The sequence below is a fragment of the Penaeus monodon genome, chromosome 25, assembly GCF_015228065.2.
Source record: "Penaeus monodon isolate SGIC_2016 chromosome 25, NSTDA_Pmon_1, whole genome shotgun sequence".
Lineage (NCBI taxonomy): Eukaryota > Metazoa > Arthropoda > Malacostraca > Decapoda > Penaeidae > Penaeus > Penaeus monodon.
In genome coordinates this window covers 33,410,341-33,410,660 of record NC_051410.1, presented here as the reverse complement: position 1 = coordinate 33,410,660, position 320 = coordinate 33,410,341, and the positions used below count along the sequence as shown (strand labels likewise).

Below are 320 nucleotides of genomic sequence, written 5' to 3'. Positions count from 1 at the left end.
AGTGGTCAAATATGAAGAAAATAGGAAAGAACACCTCCACTCATGCTTATATCCACACACATGCACATGTATATATAAATGATTATGTTTTATCATTATCCAGCATATCTCCAGTTGTTCTACTTGGCATCAATAAACATTTGTTTGCTCCAAACTATAACATTCTTCTTCAATATATTATATTCTCATCCTAAACATGTTTAACTCAAATACATTTCCTTGGATATTTATATCACCTGAGCATTATAATTTACCTAAACAGTGGATTAAGCCTTCTTAAAGACAATTCATCTTGAGATAGAAATACATTTCCTTTTAAA

At 29.7% G+C, this 320-nt stretch overlaps 1 protein-coding gene across 1 annotated transcript in view; it reads right to left on the bottom strand.

Moving 5' to 3' along the window:
- Positions 1-320, bottom strand: part of LOC119589156 — a gene marked incomplete in the record, with an annotated part of 81,195 nt that overhangs the window by 2,705 nt on the left and 78,170 nt on the right.